This window comes from Eublepharis macularius, chromosome 5, assembly GCF_028583425.1.
Source record: "Eublepharis macularius isolate TG4126 chromosome 5, MPM_Emac_v1.0, whole genome shotgun sequence".
In the NCBI taxonomy this organism is placed as follows: domain Eukaryota; kingdom Metazoa; phylum Chordata; class Lepidosauria; order Squamata; family Eublepharidae; genus Eublepharis; species Eublepharis macularius.
Window position 1 is genome coordinate 100,868,597 of NC_072794.1, and position 27,589 is coordinate 100,896,185.

The 27,589-nt window shown below is 40.9% G+C and overlaps 1 protein-coding gene across 6 annotated transcripts in view; it reads right to left on the reverse strand.

The window, feature by feature from the left end:
- PTPRF (protein tyrosine phosphatase receptor type F) overlaps positions 1-27,589 on the reverse strand; it is a 717,473-nt gene that overhangs the window by 570,892 nt on the left and 118,992 nt on the right. For all 6 annotated transcript variants that reach the window (XM_054979543.1, XM_054979542.1, XM_054979544.1 and 3 more), the window contains exon 2: positions 22,041-22,126. The gene's annotated coding sequence lies outside the window, so the exon portion shown is untranslated. The remainder of the gene's footprint in view (positions 1-22,040; positions 22,127-27,589) is intronic.

A 27,589-nucleotide genomic window follows, 5' to 3' on the forward strand; every position in this document is an offset into this window, starting at 1 on the left:
TGGGTTATGCATTACATCATTAGCCACTTTCAGAGCAGACATTTAATTGGAGTTTCTGACAATCCATCTCCAGCTGTGCTCTCAAACCCTAATGATTTATGTCTTCTGATGAAATATATGTAATGACTTCTATGTGCCCTGTGAAAACATTAGCATTAACTCTGTGGCTGTAGCTACTTGAATAGGCTTTTATCCTTTTCCAGTAACTACTCTAGATACAGATTGATTTAAAGATGTTCTGTATTTTAGCAGTTATTATGCCACTTCACCACAGGAGATGCAACAGTTGAAAAGCTATATCCAAAAACTTATATATGCATCACAAACAGTCCTGATTCTCAATGCATAGCTTTTCTACTTGAGTGTTTCACGCAACAGCACCAGGAATACCAAAATGTTACACAACTCAAATTACATTTATTTTATTTTAAATTTCCAGAAAGCTTCTATTAATTTGATAAATCCCCATAGGTGGACACTTAAAGACCAATATATATTTATCTTAATTTTATAACACCAAAACACATTAGATACGGTTTTATCATTTCTTGTTTAAATAATAATACAGAAGGTTTCTTTGTTTTCTTTAAACTGAGCCCATTTCAAACTCTGACAATTCAGTGTTACTGCTAAATAAAACATTCTTTGTCAATGAGATAAAAGGCAAAAAGCTCTGCCAAGCTTTAGTGGTTATTCTAATGCAAGTTAATGATAAATCTCTTACTGTGTCACAACCAAACTTCTGAGCTAAGAATGTGGCAAGCCAATATATAGAATTTTTGGTGAGTAATTATACTTTCCCATTGATTGTAAATTCATTGAAGGTTTACAATAACCAGATATTTTGTTTCCTATAATATTGACTTGTGTATTTCAGACAAATAGGAATTATTTGTTATTACCTACATTTTTATGGTACATGCTACCTCAACCCAATTTGCTACTATACAAATTATTTTGAGAGGCTAACACTAATAGGAAAAACTTCAATATTTTCTTCTTAGAATCCATCTCCTAAGACTCTAAGTGAAACCCAAGTAAACAAATTTATAGTGAAAAGTTTTTGCTATGTAGAAAACCTGCAGAATGTTCTTTCAAAGAAGAGGAAGCAAAGATATTCATATAGTGTTTTCTTAAATTGACAGAACTAATGCCTGTGTTTTTTTTCTATATATAAAATTCTTGAGCTCTGAGCAAGGTAATAGTGATGCAATACAAAAATAATAAAAGCACAATGGTAAATTATGTAAATTATCATGGAGAAAAGATAGGTTAAAAGTGCAGTAAACAAAATACTTTTCCTCTCATGTAATGTACTGACTAGAACAAGAATGGTTCTGAAAAACTATACAAAGAACTTTCAAAACAAAAGGAGCAGTTATATTGTACAAAATTGGACTAGGAAAATTCATTTAACATAGTACATAAAATCAGATAGTTTTCATTACTCACAAACTAAAACAGAAAAGAAATCATCTTAGTCAGTTATGGGGGGGAGGGGAGCACTGACAATCCCTGACATGAGGTTTCACCAATATCTACTTATTATTTTGTTAGGGACTGATTTAGTTTGGCTGTCATGTGTTTGGGAAAAGCTTCCATATACATCTATCTACTGTCTCAGTGTCCTTCATCTCTAGTGGTGGTAGAAAGTGTTGTTAAGTCAGCTGACTTATGGTGACCCCTACTGGTGATTTGCCATTGCCTGACTCTACAATGCTGGGCTTCTTTGAAGATCTCCCATCCATTTAGTAACCAAGACCAACCCTGAATAGCATCGGAGATCTGATGAGATTAGGCTTGTCCAGGCTATCCAGATGAGAGCATCTTTCATCTCTACACCATTAACAACAGCAGAGTACTCAAATAAGTTTCATAGGAAAGATAGCTCTGGCCACCAGTTGCAAGCAATATTAATATTGGCAGAAAGAAAGCCAGTAGAAGGTGTCAACACAACAAACAAATCCAAACAAACAAAATACGTAGGTGATTAATTCAACAGGAAAGGAATTCGCGTAATATTATAGAAAGAATCAACTGGTAAAAACTATGATGCTCATTTAATAAATTCCTATCAGCTCAACATTGTACTTCAATATATTTTTTTATATTTATATAAACCAAACAAGTAGCAAATATACAAAGATATTAAAAATGGCAACATTCAGAAACCAGTGGAGAATTTTAATCTGCCAGAATGTATTATGTCCCGCCTTAGATTATATATATTTAATTAGAACATAATTTACTGAGTTGGAATTCATTAGAAGATGTGACACTGTTTAAACCAAAATTAAGAACAGTTCTTTTATTACTGAAATTAAGTCATCATGATTCCCTCCATCCCATATAGTGTTAATATTATCTTTCCAGGAATGCTTAACAGTCAAGGTGAGTCCAGGTTATAGCCAACTAGGGTTGCAAACCTCCAGGTGGGTCTTAGGAATCTCTTGGAATTGCAAATTATCTCCAGACTACAGTGATAAGTTCCCTGATGAGGAATGACATCCCTGATGAGCTCCCTCCCCAAACTCTACCCTCCTCAGGTACCACCTCCCTCAACCCTCCAGGAATTTTCTACACCAGAGGTGGCAACCCTACCTCCAACAACAGTGGCAGTGTGTATAGCTACCTTTCACTGGATCATCAATTCATCGATGCTGTACATTTACCAGTCCTCTTAAGACTCCATTATGACTGGGAAACTGTATACAGCACTAATTGCTTGCATTTCCTTTGCTTATGTATCTTCAGTTGATTATGTACATATACCCGCACAGGGGTCATTTCGTAGAAAAAGAGCTGGAGGAACTCATTGGCATAACTGATTTGCATATGCCACACCCCTTGCCATCACAAGAAGTGTGTCATTAGCATAACTGATTTGCATATGCCACACCCCCTGACATCACCTATCCTGGCTGTTTTTGACCCAATCCTGGCCATTCAGGGCCGAAATTGGGCCCAAAATGGCAAACAGGGACTGAAAATGGTCGAAAAGGGGCCCAAAATTTTCAGGATCGGGCCACTGCTGAGTGGGAGAGTGATCCACCACCTGTCAGAGGCCCGATCCAGGCCGTTTTGGCCCCAATCCAGGCGGAAACAGGCTCAAAATGGTTGAGAGCAGGGGTCATTTCCTAGAAAAAGAACTGCAGGAACTCATTAGCATAACTCATTAGCATAACTCATTAGCATATGCCACACACCCTGACATCACCGGAAGTGTGTCAGAAGGCAACATCCACCCCCCCCCAGGCCCCTTTCCACAAAAGTCTCCAGGTATTTCTTTAAAGGAAAATGAACTCAAAGCAGCTTACCCTCCTCTAGAGAGCCAGCCCTGCTTGCAGCCACTCACTCTCTCAAGTCACAAATGAAAATAAAGCAGCATGAATTCCAAGCACCCTGCGTTCCTTTGGAGCTCAGCACCACTCGGCATTCACTCATTTTCTCCCTCTCCCCCCCCTCACAAATGAAAGGAGCAGAGCAGAATAAATGCAAGCAGCTTGCTTTCCTTTGGAGCTCAGCACCACTTGGCATTCACTTATTTTCTCCCCCCTCCCGTCACAAACAAAAGTAAAAGAGCAGAGCAGAATGAATGCAATCAGCTTGCCTTCCTTTGGAGCCCATACCAAACGTAACAAGCAAAAGGGGGGCTACCCTCGCCAAAATGAGCCAATTAAAGGGGGAAAACCCACAAGGGTTAGTAATGAACAATGCTGTAACCAATACTTATGCACCTTTTCTATATATCAAAAGTTGATCTTAGTTCAGTAGTACAATAATAACTTATACAGAATGAACCTTCAAAAATCAAAATAACCCATCCAGTGTATTTCTTTGGGCAATGCCTTACATTATACAGGCTACATATGTACAACCAATACAATCAAGTAATCAGGTGTGTAGGCAGTCCAAACGGTAGCAGCGGTAAGCACACTAAGTTGAGGGACAAGCCCCCTAATTCAAATCCACTTCAATGTGGTAGCCAACCGGTCAAGACGAAGAGACACGCCCAATCTGGGGCCAGCTGAAGCACAGATTTCGTCCCACACCTCGTCAAGGGCGTATATCTCTGTTGTTATTCACACCCGGAAGCATGCGTTCTTTACGTCTAAAAAGCAAATAAATCTTTATACAAATCAAATTACAATACCTGCCCCACTGGATTGACTCACCTACTGCTTGAACACTAACCTGTACATTCACCTGGAAATATTCATAGCCTGCATATCATCAAGATATTTACAGCATATTTTCACACTGGTTGCACGTGGCGGCAGTAAATTCTCTTGCGCGCCTTGTGTTAACTGGGACACTCGTCTTTAAAGCTATTCAATCAACCCGCCCACAATTCTTAAAGAGGCAGGTGACTCTCTGATGACATAAATTAAAGAAAACAATTCAGGGAAAGTTCATTGTTTAATCCCTGTGGCTTCACAGATCACAAATACAGAATCCAGTAGGCTTCTTTACGTAAAAGAGCAGTTTGATTGAAGCTTTCCCTTTGTAAAACTTCCATTACCACGACCCGAAAAGAGTTATCCGCATGTTTACAATCGACAAAGTGTTGCACCAAAGGCGCTTCTGTCACTTTGTTCCGAATACGGGAAAGGTGTTCCAAAATGCGGGTTTTTAATGGTCTGGAGGTGCAACCCACATATATGGACTTAAATGGACATTCTATCAAGTAAACCACCCCTGCAGTATAGCAAGAGGCAAAATGATCAAAGGTTAATCTTTTACCTTTAACCCAAAACTCCCTTCCTTCCCACATAAGACTACACATCGCGCACCTTCCACATTTGAAATTACCATGGGGTAGGTGGGCTTTCTCTTTTGGCGTGTCCAAACGTGCATGGACCAAACTATCCCGAAGGCTAGTTGTTCTCCTGAAACCACATAGTGGTCGCTGTTCACAGCCCTTAATATCCTGTACAATGGTCCAATGTTGGTCCACTACTCTCTTGATGTGGTTGGTAAGGGGAGTATAATCCAGTGCCCATTTGATCCTATCTACCATCCCTCTGGACTTAGTCTGAAACAACATTGTCCTGTCTGTCATCTTGGCATGCGAGAAAGCTGTGTTAATGAGTCTTTGAGGATAATTCCTATTTATAAAGTCCCTGCATAAGGACCTTCCATCTTTTAAAAAATCCTGGGGAGTAGACAAATTGCATTTAATACGCAGCAACTGTCCATATGGGATGTTCTCTTTCAGGTGTCTAGGATGAAAAGAGTGAAAATCCAGATATGAGTTACAGTCAGTAGCCTTAGTGAACGTTCTTAACTTGACCTTGCATGAGGGGTGTCTATATGTAATAACATCCAGAAAATCAATGTGTTCTTTGGCATAACGCCAAGTATATTGAACATTCTGATCCCTACAGTTCAATGAATTACAAAAAGGCTCTATCTGATGTACACCAGAAAACAAAAAATAAAGGTCATCAATGTATCTCCTGTAAAAACAAATATTACTTCTAAAGGGATTGGCCTCATTCATAATGTGGATCTTCTCCCATCGATCCATAAAAAGGTTGGCGATGCTAGGCGCAGCCGAGCACCCCACGGCTACGTCCTTCTTCTGGAGATAAAATTAATCCTGAAACTTAAAATAATTTTTCTCTAGGACTAAATCCAGCATTTGTAACAAAAGTGGTACTGGTGGGGAGCATGAAACACCTGTGCCTTGCCTAAGTGATTCTTCAACAACTTCCCTGGCAGCCTCGTGAGGAATAATTGTATAGAGGGAATTCACATCCATTGTTAAGAATACTACATCTTCTTCCAACGGAAAATCCTCTACCTGATTAATAAAGTCCCTTGTGTCGCGCAACAAATAATCTATCTTCATCACAGACGGTTGAAGAACCGAATCCAAAAGAATAGCTAAAGGTTCTAGAACAGAACCACAGCCCGACACGATTGGCCTGCCTGGTGGGGGGAAGACTTGTTTATACACCTTTGGCAATATGTAAAATAACGAAATTCTTGGAGATTTCTCCTGCAGGGCATGGTATAAGTTGTCTTCAATTTCCCCCATTTCTCTCGCCTCATCCAACACTATCTTAATAAGGCCCTGTATGTGGCTAGTCGGATCTGATGGAATCTTTAGATAGCTGGAGGGGTCCGGTAGCTGTCTAAGGACCTCATTCACATACATCTCCTTATCCAAAACCACTATGCCTCCCCCTTTATCAGCAGGTTTGATTACCAAAGTGGGGTCTGAACGTAAACTCTTTATTGCCTGTCTCTCTTCGCGGTTCAAATTGTGCCACGCGCGATTAGACTTGTTTTCTAGTGCGGTAATATCCCTTAAAACCATAAATTCAAAAGTGTCAACCCGATGGTCAGCAACGGGGGGAACAAAAGCCAATGTGCCTTTAAGGCAACGGGGCAACGGAAAAGATATGCTACTCCCCGAAGGCGCCAGTGCTTCAAAGAATAATTTTAATTTAATTTGGCGAACTAATTTATAAATGTCGACACGTGTTTGGAGGGGTCTATACGGGGGAGTGGGGACAAAACCTAAGCCCTTATTAAGAACCGACAGTTCAGCAGAGCTTAAAGGGCGAGAGGCTAAATTGAAAATTAAATTTTCGTTCTTGGTCTTTGAAAAGGTTTCCTCTTGCCTCTCTCTAAAAAAGAAGAACCCCGTTGGTGGGGGTATATGGTCCTTGTACGAAGGGTCTTACTGCTTGGACCCTCGTCCCCTGAGCTGTCGGAAACACCCGAGGTCTCCAAATCAGAATAAGTACTGACTGGGCTTGCCCACGAGATCTTGCGTTGTCTTCCAGAGTTTGTCCTCGACTGATCCCACCAAAAATAGACCCTATTGTTAGCATAGTCTAAATTATCCCGTTTATATTTTTTAATTTTAATCTCCTTAGTACATGCCTCAAATTGCTTCACCTGATTTTCTAACTGTTGCAGTCGTGATTTGTAATCGACACTAGGGATAGACGCTTCCTTTGGAGCCCAGCACCACTCAGCATTCACTTATTTTCTCTCCCCCACCCCCGCCCCAAGTCACAAACGAAAGTAAAGGAGCAGAGCAGAATGAATGCAATCAGCTTGCCTTCCTTTGGAGCCCAGCACCACTCGGCTTGCACACTGAGAAAAAGTAATCACGTGGGCGGGGCCAAAACCCACGTGAACTCTTTTTAGAGGTACGGGAATGCCGTTCCTGTGCGTTCCGGCTCCAAATGAGCCCTGGCTGAGAGTCAGGTGCGGGGGACACCTGACATATGACCTCTTTGGGGAACTGCTGGAACTGCGTTCCTGTGCGTTCCCCCTCAAAATGAACCCTGTACCCGCACACTGTCAAAAGGCAGCTTTCGGACCTCTTAGCTCCACATCCTCTGCCCCCAAAGCACCAGTTCTTTGGAGGACATTGCTGTGTGGTCATCCACCTTCTGGGTTTTCCCCAGTGCTGCTGCATGTTTTCTCAAACCCATTTTGGTATGATGTTTCCTGAAAAGCATATTTAGGAAGAGTTTGGGAAGAAGGATTTCCTCCTCACTGCTGGCAGGGTTTTCCAGCTATTTTTAAAAAATCAATAGTAACAATATTGCTATAGCATTGTTGTTCTACATAGCTTCTGTCATTTTTTTAAAAAATTAGCAATTGGGTAAAAAGCTGTGGAGGCAGGGACGGGATGACATGCATGAGAGGATACCATGGGGAATGCACCCATGGGGAAGCTCTGTTGCTGTATTGCCACAGCAAATGCCTCTGCATTTCCAGCAGCGTGAGAGAAGAAGGGGGAATCATCCCCATGTGGAAGCAATCTAAGTAGGCACTAGTCCATAAAACTGTATGTCACAATAAATTTAAAATCATTTAAGCCACTACAGTGTTTTTGTTATAAAATCCTTTCCCTTCTGTTCCTCACTGACTTTCAATAATACAGCGGTAAGAATCTCAACTCACTTATTCCCACTATTTTGGGAACTTATTTCCAATGGTTCCCCTTCTGTGCACAAGTGGGTTATGCTGCCACAATTACAAGGAGGACATTATTTCCAACTTCTGCGCTACACACTTCAGTTGGAAAGTTGACACCTTTTTAAGCATAAAAGCAAGTCTTGCAGTAATCTAGCCTAAATGCAGTACTGGAGATGAGGAATACCCCGAAATGTCTAATCATCATCATCTACAGAGAGTGCATTTCAAGTATTCAAAGGGCTTTACATACAAGTGTTCTGTATCAAATCTGGATTGTTCAGTTTACCAAAAATGCAATTCATTTTGCATATCAAGAAACAAAAAGTGCAGATTTGTGACTAATATGCTGAACTAGGAAGGTCATTTGAAATTTCACCTCAGCTATCTTTATCCCACCTTTCCTCCAAGGAGATCAGAATAATAGTCATGTTTTCCTCTCCTCCATTTTATCCTCAGAATAACTCTGTAAAGTAGGTCAGATTGAGAGTGCATGACTTGTCAAGGTCAATAAGCTTTGTGACTGGATAGGGATGTGAACTTGGGTCTTCCTAATATTAAGAAAAGGTTAGTACCAGCCACATTTAACACAACACTACATTTAACATCCTTTGTAGACTTGACTACAACTTAACTCCATGTCCTAAAGCATTTTCCTTTCCCTGTTTTTTTTAAAATAACATCTAGCCTAAACAGTTTGATCAGGCCAGTGGTCCATATAGTCCAGTATCCTGTCTCATACAATGGCCAACCAGTTGTTTTGTAGGGATAACAAAAGGGCCAGAGGCTGTTATGTGTTATTTGATTGGTCCTTAAAAACAGTATTATGTGTAACATGTTCTGGATTTTTGGATTTCTTACTGACACTCTATACTAAGCTCTTGAACTCACTGGGGATGTTGTAAAAATCACTGCAAAGGTGTGTGCGAGGTGCATGTGAAGCTCTCAGCACCTTAAAAAGCTACAGAACCATTAACAATTAATACAACTTACCTCATTCACTGATTCTTTCTAGCAATTAAATCTGGCTCCCACAATGTAAAGTAAAGCACAATTTACATTTATTACACTTCAGCACAGGTGTTATCAGATCCTTTATGTACTGGGATCAAATAACTCCCTCTGTACGTTAAGCTAAGTCAAGCAAATACTCCAATAATTTATTGTAAAAGGAACTTTCTGGCTCTTGAATGACTTTCACAATGAGGCCAGCATAAAGAAGAAAACCGCCATACATGCTGCCCTGAGCTCCTTGGAGAAAGGGCAAGGCAAAAATGTGGTGGCTACACAGTAACGAGACAGAAAGACAGGCCTTCAGCTTCCATCCATCTCAACAGGCGCTGCCAGTTACATTGTACCAGGCAGGTCTTTAAAAGCAAAGATTTATGGTGATATCTACCAATAAACAAAAGACTATTGCTGTTTAAAGGGAAGAAAAGCTGCCAGTGAAATTAAACTCAAAAATCAGAAAAATAGAGTGAGTAATGAAGAGTTCAAGATAATTGCAAGAACTAACAAAAAAAATCATCTTAGCTCTCAACTTTTGCTTTTATCATCTTCATACTCCACTCTTTGCAGCCTCTTCAATTCTACTTTGTACTCAAAATAAACTAAGAGAGTAGTCAAAGTTATAACATCAAATGCAAAGCGCATTTTGTTGCCTCCAAAAGGCAACACAACTGCCATTTATGGAAAGTATAAAGCAACCCAAAGATTATAAAAGGCAAAGTATAAAGTATGCATTTACACATAAATATTTTACACAGGTGAGATAAGATCTTTATAGTCAAACGGGGGGTGTTTTTAAGCACAAATTACTATATATCATACAAACAGCAGAAGGTTTTCTATTTCACATAAATCCCTAAAGTATCATCTTTATGAATACAAGCAAAACATGCATCTTCACACCAGTTTTATTTGCCCTAAATTCTCTTTTTGGACATTTTCAAGACAAAATCAATGTTGAAGCTAATATGTGCTATAGCAAAGCAAATCTGCCTTTGTAACTGTTAACAATAACTTTTATTAACTTTGGAAATAAAATTAATAACGATTCCCAGAATTGATTTTGATCATTCAAAGCCATGCACTAAAACATCTCATTGCTTCAGGGACAACTCCCTCCTTGTTGAACAGAAGAGCAGAGTCAATGCACACTGTCGCTGCTTCCATAAATTATTATACCATAAGGGAAGAACCATGAATTGTAAAGAGGTGGTTTTCTTTGGAAACATCTGCCAATGCAAAAACAGTATTTTCTGCTTTATGGCACGCTGGGAGATTTCCAGGGAGCTCCATGAGCTACACCTGCATTCATATAAATATAAGCAAACAGCATAAGGTACCTATCTTATAGTTATTCCTGAAGATGTCTTATTGCTGTACAATTCATCTGCATTTTTAGAAAATAAATTAACCTTATCTTCCCAGGAATGACCACATTAAGGGCAGAATACTTCTACTTCTTACTGTGCAAGGAGCAAGGCTTTCTGAGTTGTGGTGAAAACACATGCCCTGGAAACCATAACGCTCTATTGTAATAGAATGGCCTTTTCTTGATCCATCTTGATATAATCCTGTTTACAAATCCAACCTGCATCCTTGGGTGCTATATGGGCAAGATAACCACAGGAAATGTGGGTTTCAAAGCAATGCTCTACCTTCCTCTTTGTCTGGATATCACTTGTCTGAAGCCTTTTGTTTTTGCGCTTCTCTGAGAAGTCTATCAAAATACTACTGCCAAAACACCCCTTACTTAATGCTGCATCCTGCCTTCTAAACATTTAGGGGTTTTGTACTCACTACCTAGCTTCAAGGGAAGTACTGTCACTGCCTACCTTACCATAGCAAGCATTTGCTATTCCTAATTTAGCATCTTACATTAGTCAGCACTCCTAGAAGCTGACTGGGCCAGGACTCAAAAGTTTAACTCCTCATTCTCTGGTGAGCTTCTCCCCACCTCTCCATGAAAACTGTAAGATTTTTGCCCATTCTTGGCAATGCACAGACTTTCGTATGATACAGATCTTTTTTTGGGTAGTGATACCCAGACTCTAGAGAGCTATTCCCCAGAATGCACTGGTAAAACCTTCCCTCATGATGCAACCCTCTCACTTTAGACAACCTTTGGGGTTAACTTAGGCTGGATTTATTGGGGCATGCTTTTGCACTTGATGCAGATATTGTTAAACTGGTGGGCTTCTGTGAAACTGCAATTTTATGTCTGTTTTAAATAATATAGCATTTTAATTCCCTATTTAATTACCATGTTTTATGCTACTCTTAGCTGCTTTGGGGACACTAGTGTTGAGAATACACATAGAAATGTTTTGTTTTGTTTTGAGCTACCCTTCCTACTTGGGACTCTTTCAACTTGGTTTCTCAAACATATTAGAATCTCTTACCAGCAAACGTTCAACAAGTTATTTGTCAGACTGTACAAGCACAAATGAAATAACCCTGTCAGTAATGATGTAATAAAGCTGACTGAAGTAACTGTTGTTCTATAGTCAGGATCTTTTGCATGGAAATGCTGAAAGTATAAAATAACATGCCCAGAATAGCAAATTTATACTATCCACCATTACAAGTCTGCCAGGGAACGAGACTGCTGGGTCACAAACTAAGTGACCTGAAAACTCAGCATTATGCAAAGTATGAACTATATGTATTCAGAAGTCATCTAAATTATTTGAAGTTTCACACTACTGTGACCTCACTAGGGTGAAATTACCATGCCTGAATTATGCAGGCAGCTCAAAATATTGGAGTGCATTTTAGATGCTCTACAAAATGAATTAGGTATTTTAGTTTAACATACAACATAACACTGTGTCATAGGTGATGCAGCCTTGGTGTGTTTAGGTAAAGGGAGCCAAAGATCAATGCTAGTACACTGAACATACTCAAAGACTTAAAGATTATATGTAACATAATCAGGGTAATAAAAGCCTACACTTTGCATTTCTTCTCTGCCGACAGGAAAAAAGTAGACCTTTATTCAATAAGACGTTCCAGGGTACTTGCAGCAACATGATGTTAAACCAAAGACAAAAGTCAAGATGTGTTAACTCCACATTGTCTGAATCTGCCACTACAACACCTGTGTCTCCATCTAACCTATGGTCTCCCCAACACAGTTGATGTTTCTACAGACTTTGCTATATCCTTCAACATAGACCCTCAGAGCAACACCTTAATGCAGCACACAAACTGTATTGTTGTTTATAATAACAGTGTTCTGCTTCTGACAGGTTATTTGTGTAACACTTTATGTTTTTATTATGTTCCGTCACCTGCTATGCGGAATTTGTATTTAAGAGGATCCTACTATATTGTATTCAAGATGTTTACTACAAATACCTAATAGCTGAACTATAAAAGATATGCTTCCTGAATAGGAATATGGGTTCAGAGTTACCTTTTCTACTTGCAGCAGTAATAAAACATTAACCAGACTTCCATGCAGACACATACCAATAATAATTTTATGCTATCATTAATCTGGTTTTAACTGAAAAGGCACAGAAACAAGGAATCAATGCCGTTTTATGTTTTCTGTCTAAAATACAACACTTTCTGTTAAAATAGTTTTATAAACCATATCGTTAGCATCTGAAAACAAAATCCTCTTCAAGTTGATCCTTCAATTTTACTGGAAGGGCTATCCTGAATAGTTTGAACAGAATTTTGCCTCCAAGAGGATAAAGGTAATAGTTTAGGAGTATATGTAATGCACAGGCCCAGTTTCTGTCATCTCCAGGTAATGGAGTCAGACAATAGGATTAGGGTAGATCCTGAAGAGTTGTTGATGGTCATAAAAGAGAAGAGAGACACCGTGGATATATCTAAAGTACTCTTTCCACACAAGGAGAGGGTAATTTTCACATTACCTTTCCTCACTGCAGACAGCACATAACTCCTCACATGCTGTTCCCAAGGGTCCCTCAATTCACAGGTGCCATTATTCTGAGAAGCACAGCAAGCTACCACAGAAAGGACAGGAAAAAGCCATTTCCCATGCAGAGTTCTGGTCAAGGTTCCTTTGGCTCCAAGCCTGTGTGTTCAACCAGGAAGACAAAAATTTCCAAAACTACTCTAGGAAGGGGAAAGAGTTTGGGGCTTTATGTTCTCCCTACCACCCACCCACCCCACCTGTTGCTGAGAGCCAGCTCTGGTGCTTAGTGACATTGCTTGGGCACAAGATCTATCACCTTCTCTACAAGAAAGAAAGTTCAACAGGTCAGTTATGAGATGGAACATTAGACCCAAATGATAATGGTGGCTAAGCTAAAACTGTTGCAAGCAGTAGCTAAGCTGGTTGTTGAGATCAGCAAAAGGTGAAAGAGGAAGGTTAAAACTAGTAAGACAAGATATGCACATGCCTGTTCTGAAGCGCAATATCTGATAAAGCACAGGGCTGGAAAGAGATACAGACGTACTCAAGCGATGATATACCACTTATATTTTCAATTTATATGAGATATTGGTGCTTCAAAAGACAGAGGGATATAGTTTTCTTTCTTCTATGGCACCCAATTCCACTTTCACAATGCAAAAAAGCAAACATCTGAAAGAGATTGTTTCTGTTAAGCTCACTGCTCCAAAGACAGCATTTGATCAAATTTTAGCATACAGGTTATCTGTAATAAAAGACATGAGATTTGCCTAGATATTGAAAGAATTATGTCAAACTTACTTTAACATGCAATGTTCAATCAGGAAAGCTGAACTATGAGCTGAAGTATTTGCATTTATAATATTATAGCAAATGTTGTTTACTTGTAAAATTTGTAATCAGCGATGGAACAGGCTAATACAGTCAAAACAAGCCAGAACCAAGAAACATCGTATCTCATCTAGGTATCTGCAGAACCAGAAATCTACAGGTAGTTTTAGAACTGCCAGCCTAGTGTTCTGCGAATGAAAAACAGGGTTGCACTTAACCTGTAACTGTTGTTCAGCAAGAGGTCTTCTGTGCAGAACATTCTAAAGCTCTCCTAGGCAAAAGACTCTCACCTAACTTTTTCATGCACTTTCAGCCAGGTGCAGTTATAAAACATGGGATGAGTGGCTCCCTCCTTCAGTTCTCTAAGCTGCCAGTGCAGAAGGAAGGTAAGAAAAAAGAGCTCATAGCGGGGAAGGAGGGAGGGATGTGTCCCTGCACAGAAGACAACTTGATGAACAACCGTTACCAGTCAGTGCAACTCTGTTTCATCATCATGTCTTCTGTGCAGTCCCACATGGGAGATTAGCACGCTAACTTACCCAGGAGGTGGGTGTGAAGCTCTTTAATGGAAGAGACTTTTCAAGATGGCCTTGCCAACAGCTCCAGCCCTTCTGGACTCTACATCAATGGCATAATGTGTGATAAATGTGGATGGCATAGACCTGGTAGCTAGAGGGATGCCCATTTGAAGGCTGACGAGGTGGATCAAGCCCTTGTAGAATGTGGTTGTTTAGACCGTTTATAAGAAGCCTTAATGAGTCACACTATCCAATTCAAAATAGTCTGTACGGAGACTTTCTGGTCCTTTGGGGGCTCTTTAAATGAGACAAAGAGATCAGGGTCCTTTCGGAAAGGATCTGTCCTGTCCAAGTAGAAGCACAACGCATATTTAATATTAAGGGTGTGCAAAAGTCTCTCTATCATACTTAGATGTAGGAAGAATACCAGTAAGACAATGTTCTGGTTCAAATGAAAAGTGGAGGTTACCTTTGGCAGAAAAGGGAGGCTCGGACAGAGAATGACCTTATCTGCGAACATTGTAATAAAAGGAAGGTCATATCTCAGGGCTTGCAATTCACTCACCCTACTAGCTGAGGTTATGGCCACCAGAAAGCCTGTTTTACCTGCCAGTACCTTAACGGAGCAGGTAGCTATGGGCTCAAAAAGTTTATGCATGATTGAAATGAGAATAAAGGAGAGTATGCACTGGGCAATCAGCCTGGATGCTGGAGAATATAGGCTAGAGTAGACCTCGAAGCAAGAACTTGCATTGTAGATGGTCAAAAAAAGACATCCTGCTTACGTTGTCATGGTAGGCCAAAATAGCTGCTGGGTGGACTTTAATAGAAGAATTAGCCAAATTTTGGTCCTTTAAACTGGACCAAATTGTGTAAAACGGAGGATAATGAGGTAGAGACAGGGTTCAGATAGTCGTCTTTGGCCCAAAAAGAAAATCTTTTCCATGTGGCCAAATATGATTTCCTGGTGGATAGTTTTCTAGCCTCTAACAGGACCTTTTGAACCAGTGAAGAAAAAATTAGTCCAAGGGAGACACAAACCAGGCTGAGAATTTTAGTGTCCAGGTTGTGGTGGAGAATCATCCTGTAGCACGTCTGGGTGCTACAGACTGTGTAGACTGCTACAGACTGTGTAGAATGGTTCAATGTTGGTTCTGGAGCAGTACTGTCTTATGGAACCATGGTCAGAACTGATGTAGATTTTGTTTCACATCTTGGTTCCAAGTGAACTGATACATAGGGGTCTTCATCATGTAAGAAGTAATGAGGGGGAAGGTTCATACCAGGCGAACCTTCGTATCTGTAAGCATATTAATGGTAGTGAAACTATACAGAGTAATGGAACCTATGGCATCTTTGATTATGAGCTAGTTCCATCTGACTATCATTTTCAGATGGAATCGAGGATCCTCTCTGCCTTACCACAGTAGATTCAATCACTTCAAAAAACTCACCCTCTGAGAGAGATGGAACTGAAGCAGAACAACATCTGGGAGTTGGAGATAGGGTTACCAGAACAATGGATGGACTTGATGGAACCGAAGTGGTCGTATCTGAGAAGAGAATTACTTCTTCTTGTATGACTTCGATTTGAGTTTAGTCTTTTTAGCAGGCAGCTCTGCCTGGCACCAAGGTGGAACCAAGGAAGATGTGGCTGGAACCAAATCTATCTGCTTATGGTGGATGTTGACACCTTTTCCCCTAATGAGCCTTTCCTAAAAGTAACAAAGGGCAAATCCACACACCCTTGACACTATACTTCAGGGTGTTTAGCGAACATTTAGTGCAACGCCGGGATGCTTTGAGGGCGTGTGGATTTGCCCAAACATGTTTTCTACCTTATGGAATTGTTTGGTCCTTTCTTACTACATAGTAACTAAGGGCTCTCCTGACATCTAACTTATGCCACTCCCTTTCTAATTTGTGTTTAGGGTAAGTACAGAAAGAGGGAAGAACAATGTCTTCCCCTCTATAAAAAGACAAATTCACTTTTGGTATAAAGGTTGGGTCAGGTCTTAAAACCACCCTGTCATTATGGAAGATACACAGGTCTCTGTTCACTGATAGTGCTCTTATTTCCAACACCCATCTTGCCGACGTTACTCCTACTAGGAAAATGGGTTTGAGAGTTAGTTCTTTCAGAAAGCACGCCACCATAGGTTCAAATGATTCCCTTGTGAGTGCCATGAGTACTATGCTGAAGTTCCATTTGGGAACCTGTGAATACTAGGAGGGTTTATTAACATGGTTCCTCTCAAGAATCTTCTAATATGGGGGTGCCTTGTGAGCAATGTTCCCTTCTTGGATCACCTTATTGCTGAGATAGCCGCCACTTGTCACTTTAAAGTACTTGTGCAGCCCCTCTTGTTGAAAGAGTAAGTCTTGTTTGATCAGTGTAGTTAGTGGATGTTGGTCTCTGTCCTCACACCAGGAATGGAACGTTTGCCATGTCTTATTATAGCTCATAAACTCCCCTGTTCCTGTATTCCTGCGGTACTGGCTCTATTGCTCGTATCCTTAACAGCTATTGTATTGGCTCCTTTATTTTTGTGTTTCTGTTTCATCCAATTTCTTGGGATTTGGATGAAGCAATTTGGTGGGATTGCTTCGAATTCCAAAGAGTAACCCTTGGATACTGTGTCCAGTACCCACCTATCCGTTATTGTTTGTTGCCACTGATGGGCAAACTTCTGTAGGCGTGCCCCTATTTTGGTAATCGCCTGTTGAGGCTGGTTGTCATGCTTGACCGCCTTTCTTTTGTCCTTTTGCCTGATGTCCTGGTCTGCGAAAGGAGCATGGTCTGCTGTCATTCCTGGATCTAGATTGCCAGTGGCTCTTGAATGGTTTGTCGCTTCCTTGTTTGGAGGTGCACTTGGGGTCTCACGTGCCTGCCCTTGCTTCCACCCCTCCCATTTCTTTGATCGAAGGACTTACTTCTTTTCAGCGTCTTCCATTAGATATATATCTAAGGCTTCTCCAAACTGCTTGGATCCTGAGAAGGGTATTGCTGCTACCTTATTATGTGCAGGAGGGTCCACGTCCCAGTTCCTCAGCCATATGCTGCGTCTGGCAGTGACGTTAAAACCCATGGCTCTTCCTGACATTTGGAAGGAGTTGAACGTGGCATCTGCTGCAAAGGCTGCTGCCAGGGCTATTTTCTTGACTTCATTCTTAATTTCTTTGGGCACTTCACTACCCACTGCTGTCAGGTTTGAGGCCCAAGTAAATGCTGCTCTAGCAAAGAGTGAACCAGTAGATGACAATCTTAGGGAGGCCAATGATGCTTCAAAATTTCTACGCAGCGCTGCTTCAAAATTTCTACGCAGCGCTTGTTCTATTTTCTTGTCCAATGGGTCTTTTGGCATCCCTTCTGCATCCATGGGTAGGACTGAAGTGGTAGCTAGGCTAGTGATCACATGGTCCACAATAGGTAATTTGATTTTCTTCACTGCGTCTGGTACCAGGGACTAAAATTTGTTGAAGACAGATTGGTACAGTTTTGGACTGGCTGGGTTTTCCCATTCTGCCTTAAGGGCATTATGAAACATTGCTGGTAAGGGCACTCCTATTTGTGTTGGTCCTGTTTTAGGTAGGGCCTTTTCTAAACCCTGTGGGTAAGTTGAGTCTGTATCTTCTTTCCCTGAACTCATTTGGGCTATTTCCAAGGTTCTTAAGACCTTTGGTAACATCTTGGAGTACAGCTCCTAGGAAAATAGTCTGGTTTCGGCGGAGCCAACTGCTTCCTCTTCTTCATCTGAAAGTTCCCCCTCCTCACTCTCAAACAGAGCATCTGACTGCCCTGATCCTGAATTGAGTTCCTCTGAGAGGCTAGAATCCCCTGTCAGGGCTTGTCGCTGCCACCGCTGGGCGGGACCCCAGCTGGGCCAGCCCTGACATCAGAGGGGCACCAGGGATACTGCAGGACCCTGCTCTGTGGAAGGAGGGGCGGTATACATCACCCAGACTCCCTCTCAGTCCACTCGCTGGCCTGCTCAACCTGGCCTGCTTACCCTCTGCATCCTCCATCATCTCCTCCTCCCAGAACTCTCCTCCAAGCCTCCACTCTCGCACTGCTCTGCTCTCACTCCACACGATCACTCCTTACTCACACCCACCACCTCAGAGCTCTTCCTAGCCACCTTATATAGGTCTTCCTTTCCCCGCCCCACCCCGCCCTTCTAGGCTTGTTCCCTCTCCTGACTTGGCCCAGCTGTGCCTTCCCTCAGGTGTTTCCCTCCTACCACTAATCCCTTCTTGGCTTCCTTGCCTTGCTTGCCGGGTGGGGTTGAATGCGAGCCATCCCCAGCTGAGGTCTTCTTGGCCTTGCTCACGAGGAGCTGCCCCAGCCGGCTTCTGTGCTGCTGAGCATGCCTGGCCTTGCTCGCGAGGAGCTGCCCCAGCCAGCTTCTGTGCTGCTGAGCATGCCTGGCCTTGCTCGCGAGGAGCTGCCCTGGCCAGCTTCTGGGCTGCCTGCTCATTGATGCCGGGTGGGGCTACCCATCTCCTCCCCCAGAATGCCTGTGGCAGCTCCACCTGGAGGGCCTTCGCCCCTAGCACCTCCTGAGCCAGGCTGCTGTCCTCTAGCCGGGGTGTGGCTCTGGGCTGTAGTGGCTGCTTCTCCTCCTTGGCAGGTAAGGGCTCTGTTTGGGCTGTTGCTGGGTCCCTATTCCCCCTGCCTTGGCCCTTTTCCTCTAGCCTGCTTAGCCCCCTCTCTTCCCCCTGGGGGGTGGAACTAGCTGGTTTCTCCCAGCTCCCTCCAGCCTTCTGAGGCTTTGGCCTTTTGCCCCTTCCCCCTGGAGTAGGCAGGTTCTGGCTCTGTTTGCCAGACAGAGCAGTTGAACTGCTGTCTCCCGGCTGCCCCCTGCCGTTACCTGTCAGCAAGTCCGGAGGCTGGGCTGCTGACCCTGGACATCCCCTTCTAAGCAGTTTTCCTCTCTTCTACACCTTTTGGTTTTAATATGAGAGTGCGATTTTGCTGGTCCTTTCCCCTTACTAGGAACCCGCTTTTGTGGCTGTTGCCCCTTTATTTCCTTCAGAGCCTCTCTGAGTTCTTTCCTCATCTCATTTCATAGCCATGCCAAGATATTATTAGGAACAGCCTTATCTTTTGGCATTAAGATATTAGTTTTGGCATCCTGGCCTGAGAGGTCTAGATCATAATCTCCACTAGGGCCTGGTAACGATTGTGTGGACAGTGGTGAATTTGGTGGCTCCAAATTACTAAGGTCATTGTCGAGGCCTCCTTGTTCTCCATTCCCGCCCTACCAACTCTTTTCCCACCTAAAAGCCAAGATGAGAAGAGTGGGGGGAGAGAGAGACAGAGAGAGACAGAGAGGGCATAAGAACTATGTCTCCAATCTGATTGGTCAGATTGGTCTCCAATCTGATTGCCCAAAATCTTCTAGGGTACTCCCAGGGCATATGCTGCACCAGTTTCCTCCCCCACTCACCTGTAGGCCTCCCTGAGGGAAAGGAAAGGCGTGGCCCCATCTGGGCGACTTATCGCGATTCAGCGAGCTGCACAAGAATTTGTTGAGGCTCCTGCCGACGACGACAAGAGAAACAGCTCCCAGGCTTTTCAAAAGATGGCCTTCCCTTTCGCACGCAGTATTAGGAGGCTGTGCCTGACTTAAGCCTTCTCCCTCCTTTGCACGCCTGTCTCTGTGGCCTCACTGGAGCTGGGTCCTAGGCAGGCTAGGAGTCATCGACTCATTTGCTTGACTGTCCCTCGCGCCTCCCGGCAAGACCTCTTCTCCTAGTCGGAGATTAGGAGGGAGGGGAGGTGGAGGGACAGGCCCTTCCTTTTACTCTGACAAGCCTTGCACTGAATGGAGTTGTCTTTTTTTTTTAAGTTTGTCTGGGATTGCTTGCTCTCTGGAGCAAGAAAAATGCAACCGTGCTGGAAAAAACTGGCGCACTAAGGGAAGAGCCCTTCCCCTCCAGGATTGATTTCAGTCCAACCCTGAACTAGAGAAGGAGCTACTTCCTGCAAATATGGACTGCACCACCTTTACTTGTCTCTGCATTTCTCTCTCAAAACAGTACATAAACATTTAAGAATACACATTAATTCTTTTTTAGTTGTTAGATCCATGGAACAAGGAATTCCTGTGTTTCATAGATACAGCTTTTGATTAATTGGTTAAGCAGAAAAATTACCAATGTGACAGCAACTTGAGAATGTTGTTTAAATCAGAAATAATAACTGTAAACAAAGACTATGTCAAAATTTCACTAAGTCCTACACAGACATAATTACAAACTTCAAGGTGAAAAGGGATTACAAATTGGAATGAAGTTAGCTAAAGAAATATAAAGGGATTCAAGATTAAAATGAATAACTTTCCCTAACTAATGTGCAAATTAAAAGCTACCTAAGGAAATCATGCTTGCAGATAAATTTCCAGAATAGATGACACAACGTAATTCAAAAAGCTAGCATTAAACAAGGCCAATTAAATGGGGGGGGGGGGGTATATCACAGTATAGTTCGACTAAACAGCTCAGAGTAGATAAAATGGTTTAAAACTATTATTAAATATGCACATTTCACAAGTTAAAAAACCAAGATAAAATACTCATTGAGACTACTGGGATTTTAATCCTCCTTATATTTCTTAGTGTTTTGTTTTAAATAGTTATTTAATTTTCTCCTATACCTTTTCTTTAAAAACTAAAACAAAAAGAAAGAAGATGCTGCAAAACTACCCAAGCAATCCAATAAAATAAAAACACATTCTGAATGGCCAAAAATACATTTTGAGAAAAAAGTTTTCAGCTTGGTATGATGAGGCAGAAACCTGTCTCCTTATACTTCGAAAGTACATGTATTTTGATAATGCAAAAACAAGAATGAAGCCAGTATCCTGGTACTGCTGCTTCAACATAGGGTCATACCTTCCCAGGTATAGCCTAGTATACCTGTCTGGAATTATTTCCAAAATGTAACTTACACTCCCCTTTTATATCATGATGCAGCATGGAAAGTCCCTGATGTAGTTCTCACCCTCCCCCCTTAAATCACTGTACATGGGGAGGAGGGGTGGGGGGTACTTTTACCATTTTATTAACTAACTGCGGAAAATTAGTTTTGTTACAGTTTTAACTCCATGGTTTCTTTTTAGCCCACTGGTGACAATTACACCAGGGAGCTTGAGGGGAAAGCAGAATAAGGCCAATGCAGTGATGCAGGAATTAAAGATGGGAAAGATCCCCAAACGAAGGTATGAGAATTCCCCAGGAAATCACAATGTAGAATATATCCTTAGATACAAGAAACATATTTACTGTTTCTTCAAAACCTCCTAAAACCAACCCTTGTTCTCTTGAGTTAGTAGAAAAGCCATGACTAGATAAAAGAGAACACAAAAGGCAATTACTGGAAGGAGGGCAATATTGCTAGAATTAAAGTGATTTTATTTCTGACTTTCACTTTAAAGTAATAAATTGTTTAACAGTTGGACAACCTGGATGTGAATCATGAAAATGCACAATATTTTTAAATTTAGTTTTCTAAATCCGGCGCAAGTTCTTTGGATACTTAGAAGAAAGCAACTACAGCTACTTGGGAAATTTTAAACTCAAGACTAATTGCCACAACACAGATCAGGACCAATGAAATTCAGTTACAAATTGCCAAGAAGCTACCCTTCCAAGCCATTTCCTAAACTCCAAAGATGTCAAACAACTGCAATGATTAGCGTTGTTTCCTATGTTTTTAAAGGTTATCAAACCATTCCATTTACAATCTTTGGAAGAACAGCTAAGCATGTTTCATAACTATGTTGCAATTTTCCATTAACAAAATGCCATTTTACATATACTATATAGTGCATAGTTACACCAACCTGATAGCAGCAAACTTTCTTGCAGCTCCTTTGCAAGCAGAAGTTGTAGATCCTTCTCACAGTGGTAAGACCCATCAGGTGGTCCCCTACAAAATACAAAGTGAACCAATTTCAGTAAATTATGAGAGATCCTGCAAGAAAACTATATAATACTACCGATCCTCAGGATAGCTGTAGTTCCCTATGCACAGCTAGCATGTTTTCCAAACTGTAATTGGAATATACCATTTTAAACCACATGATATAATCAGCATGTATTTTTCTGTTGTCACATGACATATTATTCATTTATAAGAGATGATTTTATAGCTTGATACCGCAGGGATAAACTAAGAATTCTGTGATGATTTCATATGATCTTTTTCTAAACCAGGGTCAGATTGGTTCAGAAAAATGGCTCCCAAAATAGGACTGGCCCCAGGCCTGCCTTGGCTCTGCCCCTCCCCATGGCAAAGGTAGCATGTCTGTTCTCCCCAGCCACACTTCAAAGGAGGGAGAGAGGGATAAGGAGCTTGCCTGTCAAGCTGGCCTCCACTTTCCACCCCCCAATCCCCCCCATGCATCTTGGGTGGTCTGGAAGTGTCTGCTGTGTGATCAGCAAGGGGTTTTGAAGGCAAGAAAGAAGCAGAGGTGGTTTGCCAGTGCCTTCCTCTGTAAAGTCTTCCTTGGTGGTTGCCCATCCAAGTACTGGTCCTACTTACCTTCCAAGATCTGAAGAGATCAGGCTATACCATGCCATCTTCCTTCCCATTGGCAAGCTTACTGAACAATAATTTAAATTCTACAATAAAGGCAGCCTCACTCTTCCCTGTCCCCATACACTATTGTAAGTGTTTAGCAATTACTCATTACTCTTTCTAGAAATACTGACTCAAATCTCAGCATTGCTCTTATTTACATTGCTGACAAATAATCCAACTGAAATGAATGTCTCAATTTCTCCCCTCTAATCACACATTTTAAGCATTATTACTTTCCATACTACTAACCTGTTTAACATGGTTTTATTTAAATCAGGGGAGAATTAGCTAATGCTCCATCCATAAGCAAAGAAAATACATCATCCAGCAGATTAACTATGCTAGTGATACCAACAGTTGCATGGAAAGCCAACTGAAAATTCCCAATGAAATCTCAGAAGAAAATCATAATTACATAGAGAGGTACATATAAACTAGTTACTCTTGAAAGGGTAGGCTGAAACCTGATTTTTTTATATTGTACCTCAGTAATAATTCTGTCTTCTAGGTATATCCAAATTAGACACAATTTGCAGAAAACTGAATATGCAATCCTTAGCTTACTACATACATCTGATTTGTGAGAAACATGATGACACTCTTGAACTAGCTCTGTATTCTCAAGACATCCCCCCTCCACCCATTTATTGGTAATGCTTACTTTTAGCCTTCTAATCCCAATTTGTGAAGAACTTCTTAGGAAAGCCTTTGCAACATTTAATTCATAATTTAATAATAATAATAACATTCGATTTATATACCGCTTCAGGACAACTTAATCCCCACTCAGAGCGGTTTACAAAGTATGCCATTATTATCCCCACAACAAAACACCCTGTGAGGTGGGTGGGTCTGAGAGAGCTCCAGAGAACTGTGACTAGCCCAAGGTCACCCAGCTGGCTTCAAGTGGAGGAGCGGGGAATCAAATCCAGCTCTCCAGATTAGAGTCCCGTGCTCTTAACCGCTACACCAAACTGGCTCTAATAACTGGTGTGTTTTCTGAAAGGGACACAATAACTTGATCTGCAATTTTCTATGTCATGAGGATGCAAATCAAGCTGTCCATTTTTATATTTATCATCATATTAGAAGATCAGAGCCAGAATTAGCACCAAGAATTCCTGATTTTTTTTTTCAATAGTGTTCATTCTCACTCATATCAGCTACTGTAAATCGAAAGACCTTATGTTTTCAGGGACCACTAATTAAAATACATGTGTGTAGAGGAAATATTTAAGAAAGGTCAACATTTCCTTCCTACAGATTTCTGCCTAATCTATGATGCTAGCTGCTGCCTCCAACAGAAATCTGTGAGTGCTCATGCACCCTTTAGTTGACATTTCAAATTTACCTGATGGCTGATGGTAAAGTGCTGGTTTATGAGCTGAAGACAGTGTTATTTATTAGAGGGCAATGCTTCCCTATGGCAAAATAGTGAGATGGTATTGCATACTTTAATCCTTTCTATGTTTTGCAAATGGGCACATCCTAGAAGCTGCTAAAATGTAGGCAGGTTTGATTTTACATTAAGTCACATACACTGTGTAACAGTCAAATTAACTACAAATTTAGCATGTGATTATAATGCATTTAAAATGCTCAACAACCTCACCTAAAACCAGCATGATTTCATTTACAGAAAACTACTCAATTACTTCAAAACAGAGTGTGATATTATTTATAGAAAACAATTTCATTATTAGATGGTATGTCTGGTTTAAACAAACAGCAGAATGAAGAAGGGAAGAGATGGTAGAATACTGAGGTGGGAGAACAAATATGAGGATCATATTTTAAATGTTCTCCTATATTAAAAAAAAACCTCTGCAGGCAGAATACCAGCATAAAAGGCTGGATAGAACCTTTGTCCCTATTGCCCTATATTTTTACTTGCAGGGAGTTTTTAACATGGGGTATTAAAAATGCCTGCAACATGAATTGAATATAGTGGAATCTTCCACCTCATTTTGCTGAATGTGTAGTCCAGACCTTACTCAGACCATTAAAAGCAGCCTAATATTAGAATACTTTAAAAAAACTTTTAAAAACTTTATTATGATTCTGAGCAAATTTTTCTTTGGCGTTTTCATTTTGCATTTTACTTGAAAAATAAAATCCAAGATTGGTTATGGTGTAAATTTGAATTGAATATATATCAAAAATGTTTAATGGAAAAAATACTCAAAATATTTATGTTTACTTCATTTATACCCCATCTTTCTCCCAAAGGGGGACCCAAGGTGGCTTACATAATTCTCCTCTACTCCATGTTATCCCCCAACAACCTTGTAAGGAAGGTTTGACTGAGGTAGATTAAGTCGGATAGGCTAAGGTTAGGTAGGTTAGTGTCCTGGGAAATCTGACTAAGATCCTGACAGAGGTCAGGAATAAAGCCACAAGCTTGAAGTGAGTAGGTCACATATGCCAGGCCCAAGGGTATATTGGCAACATTGAGATAACTGTCAATTCTCCCATATAAGGAGAAAGTTGTCTTCTAATGTTTCTATTGGTTCCTTGTTCTCTCTCTTTTTTATGTAAAAAGTATAAAATGTTATGAGGTGATTTTTTCTGTGCTTCTGTGGTAGGAGACTCCCAGAGCCCGAGCACAGTTAAAACAAAGGGTTTTTTTGTTATAAGGAACAGAGTGGCTGTTTTCTGTTTCAGTCTAACAGGGATAGCTCAGCTTGCCTAAAAGAACAAGTTCTCAGAACATTAGCCTGAGAATGAGTGACTGGCCCAACGTCCCCAAGCAAGCTTCCACGGCAGAGTGGGGATCTGGTCCTGGTTCTTCCAGATTTTAGTCCAACCCTCTAGACACTACATCATGTCGGCTTAAATATTAAATAAATCTTTTGTAAACTAAACCCATACTTTTGTCTAAGTGGAGCAGCAACTTTCAGACTATGGCGTTAATTTCTCATGAAAGCAAAGGGATACTCAAAATTCTACAGCAAAGACTCTCACCATATATGGAACAGGAAATGCCAGATGTTCAAGATGGATTCAGGAAAGGAAGAGGCACTAGAGATCACATCGCAAATTTACAATAGCTAATGGAATGCACCGGGGAATTTCAGAAGAAAATCAGCCTGTGTTTTATAGATTACAGCAAAGCTTTTGATTGTGTGGGTCATGAAAAGCTATGGATAGTGTTAAAAGAAATGGGGGTGCCATAACATCTGATTGTTTTGATACTCAACCTGTACTCTGGACAAGAGGCTACTGTTAGGACAGAATATGGAGAAACAGAAAGGTTTCTAACTGGCAAGGGTGTCAGACAAGGATGAGTATTATCTCCCTACCTGTTCAAGTGCTATGCAGAGCATATCATATCATACGGAAAGCTGGATTAGATCTAGAAGAAGTTGGAGTAAAAATTGGCAGAAGGAACATTAAGAATCTGAGATATGCAGATGATACCACATTATTGGCAGAAAGAAGTGAAGATTTGAAACAACTACTGATGAAGGTTAAAGGAGCAAGTACCAAAGCAGGATTACATCTGAACATCAAGAAGACAAAAGTAATGACTACTAAGGAGCCACACAATTTTAAAGTTGACAATAAGAAAACTGAAATTGTCCAAGGTTTTCTATTCCTTGGTTCAATCATCAATGAACAGGGATACTACAATGAGGAAATTAAAAGGAGATTGAGACTTGGAAGAGCAGCTGTGAGGGAGTAGATAAGATCCTTAAAGATAAAGATGTCTCTCCCGGAACCAAAATCAAAATAATCCAAACAATAGTATTCCCTATTTGTGGATGTGAAAGTTGGACAGTAAAGAAAGCTGACGGGAAGAAAATTGATTCATCTGAAATGTGGTGCTGAAGTTTTGCAGATACCATGGACGGCCCAAAAAGACAAATAAGTGGGTACTAGATCAAATCAAGCCTGAATTCTCCCTAGAAGCTAAAATTACAACTTGAGGCTATCGGCCACATTATGATAAGATAAGATCCTCTGGGAAAGTTAATAATGCTAGGAAAAGTGGAAGGCAATTGAAAAAGAGGAAGACCTAAAATGAGATGGCTTGACTCAAAAGAAGCGACATCCTCCAGTTTGCAGGATCTGAGCAAGTCTGTTAATGATAGGATGTTTTGGAAGTCTTTTATTCATAGGGTCGCCACAGGCGTCTTGATGGCACATAACATACACACACAAGTGGTACAGATGTCACCAATAACAATTTATAGTTCACACTAAGCCTTAATCCATACATCATGTCAAACAATACAAATGAAGTTCAACTATGGTTTGGTGTATTGGCTGGCAAACCAGAATCAGAAAACATGGTTTGAAATGTGTCAGTAACAGCAAACTTCCCAGGGTGCAACTCCAGGAGAGAAAACAAGCTAAAACAGTATTTTAGCTCAATACAGAGACCATGTTAGGTTTGACAACATTTTCAATCTGTTATATAAAACTGTTGTATCTAAAATTATGAATAAACATTATGGTCCTGAAACTAAATGTTACTGCAAAGGCATTTCAAGTTCAGCAAACATGATTCTGTGTTTGAAATTAGCAACTTTTCCAGTTTAGCTATTTCACTGAAGCCTACAAGAGTGAGGCCCTGATTGGTTGAAGAAAATGGGTTACAGGCTCCTTAGAATCAACTAAATAGAAAGTTGCTGAGTGGAGTGATTCCCTCCTGTGATTCAAAGATTTAGACAGCGCCATTTTGCACCAAATAATGAAGAGGAATGGATGCCTATACTATATTTCTTTAGAAGAAGCAAGAGTGCCAGTAACTGAAATGGGAAAACTGAGCTTCCAGTTGCCATTACTTTTCTTTCTTCTACAGTG